The 19,293-nt window shown below is 37.1% G+C and overlaps 2 long non-coding RNA genes across 4 annotated transcripts in view; one reads left to right on the forward strand and one right to left on the reverse strand.

Moving 5' to 3' along the window:
• The window catches only part of LOC140526303 (uncharacterized), a 171,619-nt gene that overhangs the window by 65,601 nt on the left and 86,725 nt on the right, over positions 1-19,293 (reverse strand). The gene's annotated exons all lie outside the window — the stretch shown is intronic.
• LOC140526302 (uncharacterized) overlaps positions 1-19,293 on the forward strand; it is a 46,051-nt gene that overhangs the window by 13,909 nt on the left and 12,849 nt on the right. For 2 of the 3 annotated variants that reach the window (XR_011974311.1, XR_011974312.1), the window contains exons 4-5: positions 199-331; positions 18,036-18,103. This is a non-coding gene — a long non-coding RNA (uncharacterized lncRNA). The remainder of the gene's footprint in view (positions 1-198; positions 332-18,035; positions 18,104-19,293) is intronic. The other variant, XR_011974313.1, reaches the window with a different exon arrangement.

The following is a 19,293-nucleotide window of genomic DNA, read 5'->3' on the forward strand; positions in this document are numbered from 1 at the left end:
CTGTAGGAGTAACATTCCTTTACTGCTACTTAACAGTCTCTAAACACCAAGGTCTTCCCAGAAACTCCCCCTTTATCTATTCACTGTCATTTATGGGGGCATCTGGTTCCCTGAAGAAGTCAACTTAGATATACAAGTTTCTTTCTGGGGAACTAAATCTTTTGTCTAGGTGTACACTGTCTCCCATTTTTTTTTCAGATTTGGTACTTCATCAGTCTATCTGTACCTGCTCTCATTGTAAAGGTCAAGTTCAAGTGAGAATCCAAACATGAAATAGCTATGATTCAATTGATTCTTTTCCTGAAAGTGGTATGAAAAAGACAACTTCCAGGTAAATTCATATCTTATCAAAAAAGTCACCTTTGATAGAAGAGGGAATCATGAAGGACTTACTGAAAACTTCCAGAATATTCGCTCTTCTAGTTATTTCTTCCCTTTTTCTCTCTTTCATCATATATTTGTAATTCATACATATGTTGTTTATATTTCGTCATGTTTATATTTAACATATAAAAAGTAATTTATATACATGAAAAATGATGGGTGGTATGGTTTATCTGTTAGAAAGATAGCCCTAGAGCCACGAAGATTTGAGTTCAAGTTATTCCTCTGTCAAACTTCACCCTAACAAATCACCTAATCCTTCAGTGATCAAAGTAACTATCTGAAACCATAAATTGAAGAGGAGGTACTGAGTATGCTACAGGCAGGGGGACAGCCTCTGAGGCCATGTGGACCCTACCAATCATTTTCATCAATATTAATGGACAAAATCTGAACATTCCGTAACTGCATAGTACAAAAATAGAATCAATAAAAGCTTATAATAGAATCACCAAGTCTCAGGTTCAAAAAGGACATCAGAGCTCACCCTATACCTGACCAAAAATTCTGTCTATGACAGCTTCAACATAAATCATCCTCCACTTGAACATCATTAACCATGTTGTATACAAAATGTACTCTAATTTCACATTGCTTTTTTTGACTGCCACATTATACCCAAAACTCATGTGAAGCTTCTAGTCCAATAAAACCTCTAAATCTTTTTTATATGAAAGACTTGTCAACTACTTTTCCCTCTATTTAGGAAGATGAAATATAGTTTTACAAGTTAAACATAGCTTATTGTCATTAAATTGAAACATCTCAGGTTTGTCCCACAATTCTAGAATGTTGAGATTTTTTAATCTTGATTCTAGTATTAGAATTATAATACATTATAGTGCATTATTATAGTACATTAGTTATTCATGACAGATTCACAGAAGCTGAAAACTGTATAATAATGCCACCTATGCTTTCACCTAAACACCAGTGAAACAAAATTGGACCAAAGGCAGAGGTCTATGACAGTCTACTCAAAACTTGCAATGCTGATATTGATCAGAACCACTTTTTCTTGTTGTTGTTTCTAAGTCATGCAGCCAGTTCCAAATTGATGTAACTTCACTGTCATCCAAGCCAATCACTCTGTCTTATGAAAAAGAATTTTATCTTTTTTAAATAGCTGATATTCATATAGTCTTTTAATGATTAAAAAGCATTTTCATCTAATTTGATCCTTCAAGCTAGGACTTATATTGATTATTATCTCTCTTTTAAATATAAGCAAACTGAAGATTGAGAACAAGCGACTTTTTGAAGTTCACACAGTTTATGAGCATCCAAGGCATGATTGCAACCTCCATCTTCCTAACCCCAAAGTTCTACACACATTGTACCAGACTTCTGAGACCTTGTGAATAACTAAGACTACTTTATGTTTATCCCCTGTTATTTCAGTCAATTAACCCTAATTTAAAAAAAAAAATGAAGTGAGATTTGTGTAACAGGGATCTACTATTAGTCCTTGTTCTTAGGGAGTTCGTAGTAAGAGAAATTCAAATAGAATCAAAATGTTCCCAAGAAGTTACTGGGAATGTATGAAATGATCTATAAGGGATATAGTATTTTCTTTTCTTCTTGTATTTCAATTTTAGATAGCTAAGAGGGTATAGTAATAACCTGATGAATCCTGAAAATTCAGCCTAGTGGTCTGACATCATGTAAATCTGCTTTATGACTATCATACAAATATGAGCTTCAGGGAACTACTTTTTGATTTAGACTCTTCTACCTTTTATTCTACCTGTACTTCATATGCCTACTGATGAAACGTTCAATGGGGAGTGGGGGCAGTCAGCAAAGTGCCTCTCTTTAAATGCTAAGGCAAGGGTGTCTTTAAAATGCCTACTGTTTTAACTAATTCCCTATTGTCAAGTCTCAACTTTCAGAAGAGCACTAATGAATTGGAAGACCAACAGAGTGACATGAAGACTCAAAATTAATTGGCACTGAAGGATCTGAGGCTTTTTCAAACACTGTGATATATTGATTAACAAATCCTTTCAGAAGAGAACCTCTTTTAGTGAAATTTCCCTCAGTGAAGAAGGGACTGGCTGGTTGGGATGCTGAAGAAGAAGATGAAATAGTGATGCTGCCTCAAGTAAATTTTTCCTCAGAGCAAGCTGTGGCTCACACATATGTGTGGATCTATCTGGAAAACTCACATAGTGCTGTCACTTGGGAATGGGAGAAAATACAAGGTGAGGAAGACAGAAATGTCTTCCAGGAAGGTCAAAAAGGAGGAAAAGCCAACACCTTTCATTTCCTTTTGGGTAGGAAAAGAAGGAGAATGCCAGTGCAATGCCCCTATGATATTTAGCATTTTTATTAATAACTTGTATAAATATATGGATGGCATGCTTATTACATTTTTAGATGACAAAACCCTCAAAGGAATAGATAAGACACTGTTTGACAGAATGAAGATTTAGAAAGTGCTTGTCAAGCTAGAAAATGGGGCTGAATTAAATAAAATTTATTAAGAATGAATGTAACATTTTACACTGAGATTCAACCAATCTACTTCAAAGACACAACATAGTAGACGTGTGGCCAAAAATCTGTTCATATGAAAAAGACCTACAGGTCTTAGTGGACGGTAAACTCAACATAAGTCAACAGCATGATATTATCGTCATGAAAACTAAGACTCTTTCTGACTGCATGAAGAGAATCAGGATACTAAATGAGGGAGATAAGAGTCTGATACATTCTTTTCGGGTTATATTGTGGATGGAAGACTATATTCTCTTCTAGGTATGATATTTTAGGAAGATTCTTTATAGAGTACACTGAGTAGATATAACAGCAAGTGCCCTAACAAACCTAGGATGACTTGCTAGCACAGATCCTTGGATCTGCTTTTCTTAAAATAAGCAACTTTTAAGGGGTCAACAATCTTTTTTAAATACTAGTTCAGGGAAAAAGTCAGCACCCTGAACATCAGAGAAAATACAAGTAGAGAAAATACAAACAGAGAAAATACAAGCAAAGAAATTAGCATGAAGACCAATAAACAGGGCTCTGACTGACTGAATCAAAGCAGTATTGCTACACACTTTACACACACCACGGGATCAAGAGGGCCTTTACATCTCAGCATTTGGAGGGTCTGAACACATGGCTACTCAAAGTCTCAACCAGGGAATCATAAAGTCCTTCTCATAAGCAACCTCCCAAAACAAAATATCAACTTTAATGTTAATGAAATTTATGTTCATGAAAGATCTTCCCTACCCAATATAGGACCTCAGATTAGGTGAGGCTTGTTTTGCAGGAAAGCCTACATCTTTTGTTAATTACTAATGAGTAATCATGAGGTTCATGCCCTCCAGGAAAAGTGTGTATTACTCTGAGGTGAGGTTTTGCTTTGGGGGGCTTCTTTGGAATAAGGTTCCTGTGGCAGATGAGGCTCTGGGTAGCTGTGTACTCCCTCTTGGTTTTGAAAACCCAGATGTTGGTGCTTCTCTCTCTGGTAGCTGTGTATATATGTACTGGTCAGATGGTTGGATTTATCTGTTGATCTGTGATGTTTATATTGCTTATGGTCAGACAATTAGGAACCCTGTCTGTTTGTCTTTATTTCTTTGCTTGTATTATCTCTGTTGGTGAATGTAACTAAAGTAAATTGTTGACTCCTCAAAAGTTGCTTTCCTTTTAGAAAAGCAGATCAACAAACCTATACAGCGGGCCCTCCTGTGCATGCCGAAGTACTTCCCGATATACCAACTCAGAGTATGTATACACTTCTCTGAGCCAGAAGGCATCACAAGACTCATGATACAATGCCTAATCAACTTAGTACCAAAAGTGTGAAAGCCTTCCCACAAGCAATCCTCCCCTAAGCAAGCTTCCCTTAATGGGCTCCACGTGAGGCCTATTAATGGACAGGGAAGATCTTAAATCCCATTAACATTACGTTAATAGGCCTCGGAACCCATTAAGGGAAGCTTGCTTAGGGGAGGACTTGCTCCTAGCAAGGCTAATTTTTTTTTTTTTTTGTAATTTCTAATCAGGCACTGAGTCACGAGGGTTGTTATGCCTTTTGGCTCTGAGAATTTTATATATATTCTGAATTGGTAATTTGCTTTGGGGTTTTGCTTATGAGAAGGACATTTTGATTCCCTGGATGGGACTGTGAGGAGACCTTTGTTAAGAGCCCCCTAACTACTCAGATGCTGTTGGTGCTCCCCCATCCAGTAGTGTATGTAGTTGATAGTATTACTTTGTCAGAGAGTTGGAACCCTGTCTGTTGGTCTTTATGCTAATTTTCTCTGTATTTTCTCTAAGTTTAGGGTGCTGATTGTTCCCCTGAACTAGTGAATGTAATTAAAATAGATTGTTTAACCCTTTAAAAGTTGCCTTTCTTTTAAGAAAAGCAGATCAAAGGACCTGTGCTAGCAGCCACCCTGGGTGTGCTAGAGTGCTTGCTACTACAGTAGGATAATCAATAAAATGATCTTGATGTCATTACTAATGAGGATTGATAGAAGGAACTGTGGCTGTTTCACCTATAAAATGAAAGATTTTTTATTAGAGAGGGGGGAACCATCTCTGATGACATCAATTATTATCATTTTCAAAAGGAATTCGACTCCTCTTGTTTGATCCCAGAGAAAGGAAACAGGAGCAACAGGTTGAAGTTGAAAAATATGCTTAGTATAAATATAAATATACATTCTTGTGAGATACTTTGTTCTGTGAAGTTCAGATGAATAGTAGAGCAAGTTGCCCATCAGAGATAGTGGTGGGTTCTACCCCATACTGAACTTCATGAAGTTTTTGGAAGAAAAAAGAATGTCAAAGCCCTCAATTCCTGAGTTGTGAGTTGTCTTGGACAGATCTATTCCTTACATATGTACTTTGCCAACAATGTATTTTAAGTTTGTATTGACTCTTTCCCCTTAGACTCTATATCATTGAGGGAGAGAACATCTCAAGATTCTTAGAGGCTGGATTTTTTTAAGTGAAATCTCTAGAGTAAATGCATTTTTTCAAGAGTTATTTGAGTCTATAGGCTCATTATTAATGGAAAAAAACAGTGGAAGTTCATGAGATACAGCATTAGCAGTAAACATCTATTGATTTATCCCTATGATCTGATTCAGCAGCTAACCTTCAGGGACTGTTGGAGTGCAAATTGGGTTAGTGGTCTCAATGGAGTGACCCTTCTTGGACATTTCTAAACCATGCTGCCTGTACTCTAGCCACCACCCTCAACCCCTCTTCCTCTACGAGTGGAAGCTTTGACTCTGCCCCTGGGATACCTCAGTTCTGATAGGTGAACTTTTGCTCTTTTTTGCCCAGAAGCAGGTTTCCATTCCTCTTCCTTGTCATCTACACACAATGCTGATGCAATTTACATTCCTCCCTTTTCCAACTACCTGGACTAGCTTCCATATTTTGTCTTTTCCTACTAGCTCCTTGAGGCCAAGTACTATATTGCTTCCTTATTGTGGTATCACTAATACTTAGCACAGTTTTATTGGTAAACCACTCCAATATCTTTGCCAAGAAAACCCTAGAGGGGTCATGAAGAGCACAGTTTATCCTTTATCTCTGTAAGTCTGTCCATCTATTATCTATTTTTCTACCTATGATATATCTGCTTATGTAAGGAAAAACATATATAAATGTACTTACATGAATCTGTATACACATAAATATGTTTATGTGTGTATGTGAATTCATGTCTATGTATATATGTATATCTACATGTGTGTATGTGTGTATTTTGCCAAGGAATGGGGGTGAGAGAGGGGGTATTGTTGGAAGTCACAGCTTGTGCTTTCATTGGTATAGAAAGCTCTCTGATGTGAAAATTCCCTTCAACAATACCATTTGGAAAGCCATCGGTAAACTCTAGTTTTAAAGAAGTGCCTGCAACACTGAAAGATTAAGTGACTTATCCAGGGTTAGTGAAACCATAACTAACATGAACAACATTTATTATATGTCAGAGGCAGGAATGGACCTTAGTTTTTCTTAACTTCATCTTGGATCCTCTGTCTGTTAAGATATCCTGTCTCTCATTGATTCCCCAATACAGCCATGCAAATATGGAATTAATTTCCAAAAGAGATAGCAGGTCCTGACTCACAGTAAGTCCTCTGACAAAAACTGGATGATCAGTTTTGGGTAGATCCTAGAAGAGAAACTTACACAAGTTTAGCTTGGACTGTTTGACCTTTCAACTCATAATTCAAATGGAGGTTGGATGAGTAGGATTCGTTGGTGGGGGAGTGATTATGATAAGTGCAATTCATTATTTGGTAAGGTTTGGGCTACATGGTTTCCATGACCTTTGGAGATTTCATAATGCTAAATAAGATAGTTGAGCCTTGCTATCAGTAATGGAGAATGGAGAGAAATTGGAAGAGCTACTCAGTGGTGTTACTTGAGAGAAAGCATGTTGGATTACAACGAAACCTGGACTGAGCCCTGAATCTGGAGGCTTGAGAGCTAGGCCCATAATTGCTACTTGGTACCTGTTTCATCTTGGAAAGGGCCCTCATTCCAGAGTCAGAAGACCTTGGTTCTAATCATACCATGGAAGAGAAATACCTGTATGAGTAACCATGATCAAATCTCTTCACCTCTCTGGGCTTCAGGTTCCTTGACTACAAAATGAGGGGGTTGGACTAGACAGTCTCTCAGTTCTCTTCCAGTTTGAGATCTATGATCCTTTCATTGTAGCCATATAATTCTTTGACTTCTTCACTGGGTCAATATATTTGTACCCCTCCATTCTACCAAAAAAAGAAAGGAAGCAAGGAAGGAAGGAAGGAAGGAAGGAAGGAAGGAAGGAACGAAGGAACGAAGGAAGGAACGAAAAGAAAGAAGAAAAGACAAGAGACAGGTCTTTTATCTTTAATTTATTTTTCTATACCCTTACCTATATCAAATCATTTGATTACATATCAAATCTTTCTAAGCTTCATAGGTGTTTTTACATCTTGCCTTCAGTGAACATTACTTAACATTAAGTTTCATCAAATACTCAACAACCTAGATAAACTCAAAATCTCTGCTACTGTTTGCAATGACCAAATGGAAAATCTAATTGTCAACCATGAAAGTCCCATATTGTCCTATTTTAAAATTCATTGATTCCCTATCCTGTAGCTAATCAATCAAGGGCTATATTCTTGTATCTCTGACTTTAAAATGATAGAATCACTACACATCTAAAATACTCTATTTGGTTTTCAGCAGAAGGAAGTATATCTATCTATCTATCTATCTTTATATGCATCTCCCATGAGTTTCAGCATCATACCACTTAGTGTGTGTGTATTTTTGTGTGTATGTGTGCTTTTCTCCTATTGATTCAAATCTCAATATCCTTAAAGGAATTTTGATTTCAGACCTGATCTAAGAAATATGCTTTGTGTAGACTCTTACAAAAGGAGTTTGAACTGATAGTTTTAGACATCATGACACTAAGTCAATAGTTGTTGTGACAATCCTGCTGAAGGCAATGATTTCCTCATTGTAGACATGAAATCATGAGTGGGTTTACTATCCTCTTTTCTATATAGTTGCTTTTTCAGCATTTTCTTTAATGGTCTTTCATGGATACCCTTAAACTGACAGTGGGTAGCACCCAGGTCTCCATTACAAGTCCTCTATTTTTTCCCTGTTTACCTCTCTATTATGTGCATTTCCCTGTTAAATATTTTCCCTTTGAAAAAGAAAATTGACCAGTTTCTCAGTAGAGGCTATAAGTGGAGGATGGAGTGTTCTAAAATCATGAGAAACTATCATTTTATGCAGGCCTATGCATATAGGATGGCTGTAGGAAATTCTTGGTCTATATATCAACTTAACAGAAAGAGATTCATGTTCATGAAGCTAGTTGGAGGGAATGTGGAAATGAACTATCTCCTGACTTTAGAGTTTCTCCCAATCTGCCCTCCCTTCTATCATATCCCTTCTTTTTCTTATTCTCACCCCCTCTATTTTCTTGTGGAGCAAGGTAAACTTCTACACCTCACTGCTTGTATGTTTTACTTTCCAATTATATGTAAAAACAATTTTTAACATTCATTTTTTAAAACTTTGTGTTCCAAACACCTTCCCTTCCTCCCTTCCCACCCATACTCACTGAGAAGGCAAGCAATTCAATATAGGTTATACATGTGCAGTTATGTAAAACTCTTCCATAAAAGTCATATTATGAAAGACTAACTATATTTACCTCCATCCTATCCTGCCCCCATTTATCCTATTCTCTCTTTTGACCCTATCCCTCTTCAAAAGTGTTTACTCCTAATTATTCCATCCTCCCATTTGCCCTCCCTTCTATCATTTCTCTCACCTTTTGCTTAGTTCCCTCCCCCTACTTTCCTGTAGTGTAAGAAAGATTGTCATACCAAATTGAGTGTGCGTGTTATTCCATCCTTAAACCAATTGTGATGAGAGTAAGGTTCACTCTTTCCTTTCCATCCCTCTTCCTCTCCATTGAAAAAACTATATCTTGCCTCTTTTATGTGAGAGATAATTTAACTCATTCTATTTCTCCCTTTCTCCTCCCAATATATTCCTCTCTCTTCCCTTAACTTTATTTTTTAGATATCATCCCTACCTACTCAACTCTCTTTTACGCTGTGTCTATATGAATATAGTCCCTCCAACTACCCTAATAGTGAGAAAAATCTCAAGAGTTACAACTATTATCTTTCCACGTAAGAATGTAAACAGTTCAATTTTAGTAAGTCCTTTATGATTTCTCTTTCCTGTTTACTTTTTCATGATTCTCTTGATTCTTGTGTTTGAAAGTCAGATTTTCCATTCAGTTATAGTCATTTTAACACGGATGCTTGAAAGTTTTCTATTTCATTGAATGACCATTTTTTTCCCTTTATGTATTATACTCGGTTTTGCTGGGTAAGTGATTCTTGGTTTTAATCCTAGCTCATTTGACCTCTGGAATATCATATTCCAATCCCTCATAATGCAGAAGCTGCTAGATCTTGTGTTATCCTGATTATATATCCACAATACTTGAATTATTTCTTTCTGACTGCTTGCAATATTTTTTTCCTTGACCTGGGAGCTCTAGAATTTGGCTACAATACTCTTAGGAGTTTTATTTTTGGGATCTCTTTCAGTAGGCTATTGGTGGATTCTTTCAATACTTTTTCACCTTCTGGCTCTACAATATCAGGACACTTTTCCTTGATAATTTCTTGAAAGATGATGTTTAGGCTCTTTTTTTGATCATGACATTCAGGTAGCCCAATAACTTTTAAATTGTTTCTCCTTAAATATTTTAAATTAAATATTTTCCAGGTCAGTTGTTTTTCCAATGAGATATTTCAAATTGTCTGCTATTTTTTTCATTCCTTTAGCTTCATTTTATAATTTCTTTATTTTTCATAAAATCATTAGCTTTCTTCTGCTCCATTCTAGTATTTAAGGAACTACATTCTTCAGTGAGCTTTTGGGACTCCTTTGTCATGTGGCTCATTCTGCTTTTTAAGGCATTCTTCTCCTAACTGGCTCTTTTGGATCTCTTTAGGATTAGTCTATTTTTTGAAGTATGTAGTGTGAAAGTCTTCAGTATTTTTTGGGTTTCCTTTAGCAATCATGTGACTTGTTTTTCATTATTTCCTTGCCTCATTCTCATTTCTCTTCCCAATTTTTTCTCTGCTTCTCTTACTTGATTTTCAAAATCTTCTTTGGGCTCATCCATGGCCTGAGACCCATTAATATTCTTCCTGGAAGCTTTGGATAGAGAAGCTTTGACTTTGTTTTCTTCTGTTTGTATACTTTGGTTTTCCTTGTCACCAAAGTAAGATTCTATAGTCCGATTCTTTTTCTGTTTTTTGCTCATTTTCCCAGCCATTTACTTGGCTTTTGAGCTCTTTGTCAAGGTCGTTCTTTGCTTCCAGTGCAAGTGGGAGGTGTACTATCAGCTGTTCAAGTGCCTCACAATCTGTGGGCCTAGAGTTCCAGAAAAAGTGACTACTGCTACTGCCCCTGCCACTACTGCTGCTTTCCCAGGCTCCTCCTCAGAGTACTCCTCCACCCCCTCCACCCAACCTTGGAGTTGGGGCCTGACAACTCTACTCCCACAGGTTTTTTCCACTGACCTTCTAATTTGTCCATAGGGTTTTGGAGTTGTAAAGTCTGGAAACCACCATAAGTGCCTGAGATTCAATCCCCCAAGGTCTGCTGAGGTCCTTTCTGTGCCCATGCAGCCCACGATGGACTTCCCTGCACTCTGCTTCCAGCATGGTGACCTTCAAGGCTGTCTTGGGCTGGATATTTGCTTCACTCTGTCATTCTGTGGGTTGTGTAGCTCCAAAATTTGTTTAGAGTTATTTTTTACAAGTATTTGCTGGGTCTGTGGGGAGCAGTAGCAAGTCCATGCTGTTACTTTGCCATCTTGTTTATGCCCCCTCCCTTACAATAACTGTTGAATAAATTCCCATCATTTCCTAATTTCTCTAATATCTACCATAAGCTTTTCAAATTAGCTTTTAAAAACCATTCATAACCTTTACTCAGTCTTTTTGTTTTCCCAGTCTTATTGCACATTACTCCCATTCCAACCTCTCCAGCCAAACCAACATCCTATCTGTTCCTCATACACACCACTCAATTTCCTTCTCTGTGTCTTTGCATTGACTGGACCTCATGCCTGGAATGCACTCCCTTTACCTTCCACTCATCAAACCTCTTTCTTTGTGAGGCAGAGCCAAGATGGCAGAGTAGAAGGATGGACTTTCTCTAGCTCTATGCCCGTAGCCCATAAAATACTTGTAAAAATCACACTAAACAAATTTTAGAGCAGCAGAAGTCACAAAACAGCAGAGTGAAAGAGATTTCCTGCCCAAGACAGCCTGTAAGACTGACAGGAAAAGTCTATCACACCAGGTTCAGAGCAGAGCACAGCCCAGCCTTGACTGCACTGCTCAGCATGGACAAGACTGGAGCAGGCTTCAAGGTGCAGAGTCAAGGGTAGCAGCTGCAGTTCCCAGATTGCTTAACCCACAAATAACAAAGATAGCTTCAAAGATCAGTGAGAAAGCTCTTTCACCTGCACGAGAAGGGAGCAGGGTTCAGCCCTAGCCCTGGCCCTGGGACAGTAGCAGCCACTGAGGCAACAGCGTCCATTTTTGGAGCCCATGGCCAAAAGACCCTGGGGGTATTGGACAGCTGATGTGTGTCTCAGTTCTGAGTGGGGGCCAGGGGTGAGGAGGAGAGTTGGCATGGTGGAGCTAGTGGAGGCTCTGGAGAGGGAATCCTACTTGCAGATCCTGGGCAGCAGAAAAACTTGTGGTGGTTCCCAGAGGAGAAGAGTAAACTCTTCTCCCTTGATTGTGCCACCTTGGAGGAACTGAGAACTTGCAGATCCTTCGAGTATACCCTTCACTTGACAAAGGACTCAAAAGTCAAGTACCTGGCTGGGAAAATGCCCAAAAAAGTGAAAAAAAATAATATTAAGGAAGGTTACTTTTTTGGTGAAAAGGTATTTTCTTCCAACCTTTCTGAGGAGGAAGAAATAAAAGTCAAAGCTTCTACATCCAATACCTCCAAAAAAATATGCAATGGTCTCAGGCCATGGAAGAGCTCAAAAAAGATTTTGAAAATCAAGTAAGAGAGGTGGACGAAAAAGTTGAGGAGATAAATGAGAGCAATACAAGAAAATCATGAAAAGAAAGTCAATAGTTTGCTAAAGGAAACCCCCCCAAAAAATTCTGAAGAAAATAACATCTTTACAAATAGTCTAGCCCAAATGGCAAAAGAGGTCCAAAAAGTCAATAAGGAGAAGAGTGCCTTAAAAAGCAGAATTAGTTAAATGGAAAAGGAGGTTCAAAAGCTCACTGAAGAAAATAGCTCTTTCAAATTAGAATGGAGCAGATGGAATTTAATGACTTAATGAGAAACCAAGAAATTACAAAACAAAACCAAAAGAATGAAAAAAAAGAGAAGACAATGTTAAATACCTGGAAAATAGATCCAGGAGAGGCAATTTAAAAACTATGGGATTACCTGAAAGCCATGATAAAAAAAAGACCCTAGACATCATCTTTCATGAAATTATCAAGGAAAACTGCCCTGATATTCTAGAACCAGAGGGTAAAATAAATATTGAAGGAATCCACAATCACCTTCTGAAAGAGAGCTGCAAAGAAAAACTCCTAGGAATATTGTAGCCAAATTCCAGAGCTCCCATGTCAAGGAGAAAACATTGCAAGCAGGTAGAAAGAAACAATTTGAGTATTGTGGAAATACAATCAGGATAACACAAGATCTAGCAGCTTCTACATTAAGGGATCAAAGGGCTTGGAACATGATATTCTAGAAGTTAAAGGGACTAGGATTAAAACCAAGAATTACCTATCCAGCAAAATAATATAATACTTAAGGGGAAAAAATGGTCATTCAATGAAATAGAGGACTTTCAAGTATTCTTGATGAAAAGACCAGAGCTGAATAGAAAATCTGACTTTCAAACACAAGAATCAAGAGAAGCATGAAGAGGTAAACAGGAAATAAGGACTTACTAAAGGTGAACTGTTTACATTCCTACATGGAAAGATAATATTTGTAACGCTTGAGACTTTTCTCAGTATTTGGGTAGTTGGAGGGATTATATCTATATCAACAGAAAGCACAGGATGAGTTGAATAGGAAGGGATGATATTTAAAGAATAAAATTAAGTGGTGAAAGAGGAATATATTGGGAGGAGAAAGGGAGAAATGTAACAGAGCAAATTATCTCTCATAAAAGAAGCAAGAAAAAGCTTTTTCAATAGAGGGGAAAAAAGAGCTAGGTGAGAGAGAAAAATTGAAATTTACTCTCATCACATTTGGCTTAAGGAGGGAATATAACATTCATACTCAATTTCAAAAATCTATTTACACTACAGGAAAGTAGGGGAGAAGGGGATAAGTGGGGTGTGGGGGGATGATAAAAGGGATGGCAAATGGGAGGAGGGAGTAATTTGAAGAAAACACTTCTGAGGAGCAACAAGGTCAAAAGAGAGAAAACAATAAATAGGAGGCAGGGTAGAATGGAGGGAAATATAGTTCTTCTTTCACACCATGACTACTATGGAAGTGTTTTGCATAACTACATATGTACAACCTATATTGAATTGCTTGCCTTCTCAGTGAGGATGGTGGGGAGGGAGGAAGGGAGAGAAGTTGGAACTCAAAGTTTTAGGAATGAATGTTGAGAATTGTTTTTGCATGAAACTGGGAAATAAGAAATATAGGTAATGGGTATAGAAATCTATCTTGCCTTACAAGAAAAGAGAGAATATGGGGATAAGGGAAGGGAGGGGTGTGATAGAAGAGAAGGCAGATTGGAAGTAGGGGTAATCAGAATGCATGGAGTCTTGGGGTAGGGGAAAGCAAGAGATGGGGAGAAAATTTGGAGCTAAAAATCTTATGGAAATGCATGTTGAAAACTAAAAATAAATATACAAATGAACAAACAAACAAATAAATAGATAAAGAACTCTCTCTTCCTTCAAGTTCAATCTTTCTCAGCACCACTTTCTGCATGAATCTTTTCCTGATCTCAACTTCTAATTCCCTCCTTTCTAAACTGCTTTGAATTTAAATACTTTGTATTAATTTGTTATCATTTTATTTATACTAATCAACATATAATTCAATCAGTCAACTAGAATGTATTAAGAATTTGTTATGTGCCAGGAATTGTGTTAAGTACTGAACATACAATATGTACTTGACATTTCCATTAGAATGGAAGCTAATAGAGACTAAAGATTATTTCATTTTTTACGTCTGTTTTCTTGCACCTTGCAGTGTCTGGACTATATTAGACACAGTTTTTCAGTAATAGATGCAGTCAAGTATTCACTTAATTTCTCAGTTTCTCATTCTTCATTTGTAAAATAAGAATAATAATATTCAAATTAACATAATTGGGAATATTAGGAAAACAATCTTATAACCTTTTAGTGCTGTATGCATGTGAATTACCATCATCATCTTCTTTTCCTTCGCCTCCCTTCCTTCCTTCCTTCCTTCCGTCCTTCTTTCCTTCTTTCCTTCCTTCCTTCCTTCTTTCCTTCCTTCCTTCCTTCTTTCCTTCCTTCCTTCCTCCCCTCCATCCTCCGCCTCTCTTCCCAATCCTGACACTAATCTTAGCTGTATTATATAAACTATTCTTCCCTCCCTCTCCTTGGTTCCTCAATTAATAAATGTTTCCCTTCCCACATACAAGCAAAAGAAGCAAAATTCCTCTTGAATATATATATATATATGTATATATATATGTATGTATGTATGTATGTATGTATATATATTCGTATACTCCTACACATTCACATACTCCCCTTCCCAAGCCTTTTATTCTCTAGGCTAAACATTCACTATTCAATTAATCCTCATTGAGAAGAAAATCAAGATCCTTTGAAAAGCTATTATCTGTATACATTCAGTCATAATCATTATTCACTTCTTCAGTTGTCCATTAATTCCATGTAGTTCTCTTGAGTTTTTGTACATGCAGAATGTGGCGAAGTTGAAGGATATTCTAGATAACACTTTGTCATGAAAAAAATATAAAATTGCTTCTGAAATATTGAGGAAAATGGAAGAGTTATATCAAAAATTCAAGCCAAACTGATTCTGATTAATGAAGAAAATGAGGGGATTTACAGTACATTCCCACATCAGTGTTGTGAGAATGGGGGCACTGTCCTCATGGATCCTGCTCACTTCATAACTCCAACCACTGTGGCATCTTTTTTATCCACAGCCTCCATCTAAAAGCCAGGAAAAACAAACTCATTTTATATCTTCTTATTGACAGAATTCATGCTAAAGACCCTTCATGCTTTGTGTCTGTTTAAAATGGACTGAAATCCTCCTATGGGGGAGAAGAAAGAATCTCCCCAAAGTCATGGAATTTAAACAGAAATTTAGATCAGATGTTCATAATCACTGCCTCCGTTTTTCTGGCTGTTGAGGTGAAGATCAATGTTTGTGAACAGCTGGTATTTTTCTGCTACTGAGGTTTGTTTTTAGCACATCTCTGGGTATTTCGACCAGCAATCAACAGGTCTTGCTCCCCCTTTAAAATAAAATTCTCTCTCTTTCTCATGTTAGCTAGAAGATACATTAATGCAGTGCCAGCCTGAGTTATGAATTTATTAGATCTTTGTATCATTAGAGTTATAAGGCACCTTAGATATTATCTAATCCAGTCCCTTAAATTCTGTGAGGCAGCATAGATAATTGTTAGCTGTGGTGATTGTCGAAGAGTCACTTTATATTTCTGAATTCATTTTCCTCTGAATGTGAAATGGGCATGAGAGTCATAGCGTCAACCTCATGGGGGTATTGTGAGAATCAAAGGAGAAGACCATATTAAATATGTTTTGCAAACATACATTGAAGAACCAAGGCCCTAAAATAATCTATCCAATGTCACAAAAATAATTAGTTTTCACTGAGACTACTTCGGACATGTCAACTTTCTAAAGTTAACTTAATGAAACGACTAGATTTCTTCTCCCCAATTTTTCTTGTTTATATCTTGTTTGTACATAGTTGTTGGTCCATTGTGTAATTCCTATTAGACTGTGAGCTCCTTGAGAATAGGGACTTTGGGAATCTTTTTGTTGTTGGTTGTTGTTTTCATTTCTTTGGGTACCCAGTATTACCAGAGTGACTGGCATATAGTAGGAGCTTAATAAATACTAGCTATCAGTCAATGAACAGGCATTTATTAAATGCCTAATGCTGATTGATTGATTGAAGTCATTTAAATGTTTTAATTATTAAATGCCTGGCATTGTACTATGTGCAATACAGGAACTCACAGTCCCTGATTCTTCATTCACTACACCTTCCATTAAGCTACTCAGAAACACTGATTTTCGCTTAAGGAAAAGAGTGTGTTATAGGAAATAATCATATCATTTAACCCTCCCAAAACTGGTACCAATCAATCAGGAGAGAATGGCATATGTTGAGTTATATATTCATTCAAGTACTAATAAGTACCAATTATGTTCATAAAACTATGTCAAAAAGTGACAGGTACAGAAAGAAGTATAAGATGCAAGGCTGGTTTACACAGCAGAAGTATTTGCATAACCACTATTTCCACTTCACAAAGTTGTTCTGAATATCAGGAGGATCAAATAGTAAAATATATTTAAAGTGCTCTATGACCTAAAGAATTATTTATTTTTCAACTCAGGGAGAATGAGAATGCACAACAACCTCCCTAGTGAGTAGTATAATAGTATGTTATAGTGGAGAGGAAAAAAACGTTCTGATGGGCTGCAGAAGTTTTAAAAAAAAATGAGAAGTACGCAGAAAGGGCAAAGTTATAGTGGTAAGGCTGAGCATGGCATGTTTAAGAGAAAACAAGGAGAAAGATTCACCTAGAACAGATAATTCACTCTGAGTTTATTGTTATAGAAGGCTGAAAAAGCAAGCTAGATTCAGATTATGGATACCTTTCATTAGCTAATGATATCGTAATTATTCCTTCTTCATCCATTAAATGACAAATACTTATTGAAGACAGAACCCTGCACCTGGAACTTAACCCATTCTGCCTCTGTCTCCCCTTTGAGTACAGGAAACTATGAGCAATACATCATCTTAGGGAAATAGAATAACTCAAAAGGAAGCTCTAGAAGACATGTAACCTCAATTTTATTTACAATTTTGCTTTCAGTTCATCAAAGGATCCTAGATCCAGAGACTGAAGGGGCCATCTAGTCCAATCATTCCACTGTAGATAAAGATTTTGGGTTTCAGGTTTACCAAAAGTAAGAGAGGTAGTAGTGGCAGAGTAAAGATTCAACCTATGGCTTCCTAGTTCATCACATATTTTTTTCCATTCTACCATGGTTCCCTCCCACCTGGCAAGGTCCTTAACTTCTTTGGTTCTTATTCGTCTTATTTAAAAATGAGAGACTTGGAATAGATGTTTATTAAGGGCCTTTTTGGGTGAGTCTGAGGATTGGAGGGAAAATGTAAGAGGTATCTCTAATCCATAAGAGTTTGATAATCATTGGCTACAGTGGAACATTCAAAATATTTTTTTAAATCACTGCATTATCTTTATGATCATTCTGTCTGTTACCAAGCTTCTGATTATTTGAAAACATCCAGGTTATTTGATGAATGTTTCAGTAACCTGAAACCCTAAAGGGTTTACTGTGTGGGAGCCTGCACATAGTCACAGATTCATCTCTCAGAAATCAAAGCACAACTGATATGGTTTGTTATTATTATCATCAGATCACAAATCTAGAGATGGAATGGTCCTTAGGGACCCTCTGTCTAATTTCCTCATTTTACATATGAGTAAACTGAGGCCCAGGGACATTAAATGTCTTGCTCAAATAACAAAAGTAATAAAAATTAGAAGATTGGGAGCCAGGTCCCCTTATTTCAGTCAGTGCTATTTCTACATACTATATTTTTTGAATGGTTTATTTCATTTGTTTGCTTTTTTTACAGATAAGAAAACTGAGGCCCAGTATGGTTAAAGGATTTGTCCAAATCTACAAAGCTAGTTAGTATCCAAGATAGGATTTGAACCTGGATCCTCTGATGCCAGAGCCAGCACAGTACTATATCTTTGAGTGGTTCACTTAGTTCGATTGTATTGAATGTTGCTTTTTTTTTCTCAGAAGACAATTGCATAACTGTTACTACTCAAGCAAAACAAAGGCAGGTTACCTGATGATTTGCAGAAGTGGTAAGTAATTGTTTCTCATATCACAGCATTAGGCTTTCACTTAGCTAGTTAGTGGCAGAGCCAGGTCTAGAACTCTGGTCTCCTGATCCTGTAGTCCATTGCCTCACTTATTGGTCTTTTTCCTTTAATGGTCAAAGTCTTCAGAATTCTTAACAGGCATTTTTCACAGCTGTCATTTCACTGAGCTTCTCAAGTACAGATTTAAGCTAGGGATTCCCATTTCATGAATCGTGTTCTTTTGTCTTTTCATCCCTGGAAAGGCTTTCCTAATGCTTGCACCCCAACCCATCTCTCTAGTTTCCAAAATGAGATACCAGTAGGTGAATTTAGTCCTTCGAAAGGAAGCCCTCCTTTATTGGAAAGAGATCTTATCACCTTCCTGTTCGGTGACATGAGAGCTCTCTATCTGCATCCCCAAATAGCATTAGCCTTTTCTGATTCAATATCACATCTCCACCCAACTTGCAATATCATGCTGTAAATGATCCACCCTCCTCCTATAAAACTCTTTGACACTATCATTTTCCTGGTTTTCTTTTTGACTAATAGAAACCAAACACTCGAGTATGTTGTCGCCTTTTTTTTTTTTTTGTCCAAATGAAATCTCATTTTGTCATTTCCAACTCCTACTTAAAATCACATTGGATGGGAACATAATGAGGGTCTCTTAATCTGTTGCTGCATATTTCTTTGCATCTGTCTAAGCTGGGTAGAGCTCAGAGGAAATACTTTTCTGGTAAGGGATATTTTTTCCACTAAAAAAAAGAAAAAGGGACAGAGAGAGAGAAGAACCAGAAAAAAAAATCTGGTGCCATGTTTTATAAATTGACCTGACTTTTTAAAAAATACATGCAGCAAATCCAGCCCAATTACAGAAATAGGAAGCTCATACCAGCCACTCGCTCCAGCTTGTTTTACTGCATGTAGGCAGTCTGATAAGCATCAGCAGGACAACTGTTATATATTTTATAGGGGAGGAAGAACCTGCTTTGGATGACTGTGGGCATCTTGTTACATCCCATTCCTAAATCTGTCAAACATCTAATGACAGCTGGAGCAGAAAACAATATTTCACTTGTTCAAGAACAACAAGGTCCACAAGTTTTTTTTAAAGCTATTTTTTCCAAGCTTTTGAATGGTAAGGGGGCAAGCTACAGGATATACCACATGTTCTTGTAAACCATCATAAA

Source organism: Notamacropus eugenii, chromosome 2 (genome assembly GCF_028372415.1).
Source record: "Notamacropus eugenii isolate mMacEug1 chromosome 2, mMacEug1.pri_v2, whole genome shotgun sequence".
Taxonomy (NCBI): domain Eukaryota; kingdom Metazoa; phylum Chordata; class Mammalia; order Diprotodontia; family Macropodidae; genus Notamacropus; species Notamacropus eugenii.